Consider the following 2,238-nt stretch of genomic DNA (forward strand, 5'->3'; position numbering starts at 1 on the left):
GAATTCTTTCATTATATTTTAACTCCATGCATTCCATTTCTCTTAGTCTTGCTGTTCAATGCTTTAACCGTCAGGTACATTTTAGTGGCCAACAGAGCCCGCAAGAGGCTCCTGAATCGCGTCGGTGGGGAGATTCCCAGTGACCCAGAGATGGAGAACCGCAGGAAATCCATGATTATACTGTACGCTATATCAGCAAATTTTATTCTGTTATGGACGATATATATGATATATTCTATTTATTGGCGAATGGGTTACCTGGGTTATGAGGCTATTTGTCTACCTGTGTTTGTACGGGAGTTAGGGTTCATGTTTCAACTCATGGGTTGTTGCACAAACACCTGTATTTATGCGGTGACGCAGCCCAAATTCAGAGATGAGTTGAAGAATCTGTTAAAATATCCTTTTACTGTAATTGTTAAATGAATTAAAAGATGAAAACAACTCAACACTAGAACTCAATCTCGTCTGAAATTTTATCAGTTCCACCACCGACTCGACTCAGTGATCGGGACATAATGGGTCACATGAACTGAAAACTGTCACGTTTGTCGATGGCACTGTGTTAAGAGGAACAGCAAATTCTGTACATGGGGCAGGAAATTGCAAAAGGAACAGGAGAGATGAAGTGAGTGGGCGAAATTATGACAAAAGGAAGAGATCGCAGATGCACTATTACAGACATATAAAAATTCATTAAAAAGGGAATAGTGCCAGAGGACATCATGACGGCTGATTTGATCCCGATGTTGAAAGAAAAGATAGAACCAGTCCAGTGATCTATCGCCCAATTAGCTTAACATCGATGGTAGGAAAGATAATGAAATCCTTATTCAAAGATTTCAAAAGGGAATGTCATGCTTAATCAACCTTATAGAATTCTTTCAAAAAGCAACAGAAAGTGTAGACAAGGGGAATGCAGTAGATGGAATATATTTGATATTCAAAAGGCCTTCGATAAGGGTACCACATCGTAGATTCATGACTAACGTCAGAGCCCGTGGAATCAACGGAAAAGTAGCAGATAAGACAGCAAGCTGGCGACAAAACAGAAAACAGAGAGCAGTGGTTAAAGGAAGTTAATCAGACTGGCAAAAGGTGGAGGTGTTTTGCCACAAGGATCGGTGCTGGGGCCACTGTTGTTCACCATTTACATTAACGATTTGGACTCAGGAATTGGAAGCACAATTTCAAAATTTATTGATTACACCAAATTTGGTGTACATTGAAAACCAAGGAGGACTGTGACACAATGCAGGAAGACATTAATAAACTTCTAAAATGGGCATGTAATTGGCGAATGAATTTCAATATAGATAAGTGTGACGTATTGAATTTTGGTAGGAAGTATAAGGGGGGCCACATACTGCTTGGATAATAAGTCTAAATGCGGTGGAGAAGAAGAAGGATCTGGGGAAACGTCGGTTAATAAGGACATAAGAAAAGCAAACCAGGCACTGGTATTCATTTCCAGAGGGATAGCATTGAAAAGCAGAGAAGTTATGTTGAACTTGTATAAAACCCTAGTTAGACAAGAGTTGGTGTGCTATGAACAGTTCTGGTCTCCATGTTATAAAAAGACCACAGATGCAATGGAGCAGGTGCATACAAGATTTACTAGGATGATTCCACATCGAGCCTTTGCATAGGTCGCAACTCTCCTCATTGCGTCCCACAGTGTGTGAACCTCGGAGTGTGCCAGTCGGCAACACTCGGTCGTGGACAGCTCCTTCAGCTGGAACACTTGCATGTGTCAGGCGGACCAAAGGGCCTCCTTCACCGAGTTAATGGCATTCCATCAGCAGTCGATATCTGTCTTGGTCTTTGTCCCGGGGTCAGCCCATACAGCACTGCGTCCTGTGTTACCGAGCTGTTGCGGATGAACTGGGACAGATACCAACGCATCATTCTCCACATAATGGGCAGTCCATCAGGTGGTGGGCGATGGTCTCGTCCCGGCCACAGCCTCGAGCTTGCGGTGGTGCTGAGATTCGGTGCGTGTTCGAACGACCATACTGATAGCGCCCTTCTCTCCACCATCAAGGCTACACCCTGGTGAATCAGTTCTGGTGACGAGACGTTCTGCCACATGGCATCGACCCTCTGGTCGGGGAACTGCCCAATCGGATCCATCCTCCCCATTCCCTGCAGGATTCTCAGAACGTTCTGTGCCGACCACGACCTGCCGGCCTTGTGGTCGAAGGGTTCCTCCTCATACATTTCTCAACCTGGTGGTGG

Source organism: Heptranchias perlo, chromosome 35, assembly GCF_035084215.1.
Source record: "Heptranchias perlo isolate sHepPer1 chromosome 35, sHepPer1.hap1, whole genome shotgun sequence".
NCBI classification, from domain to species: domain Eukaryota; kingdom Metazoa; phylum Chordata; class Chondrichthyes; order Hexanchiformes; family Hexanchidae; genus Heptranchias; species Heptranchias perlo.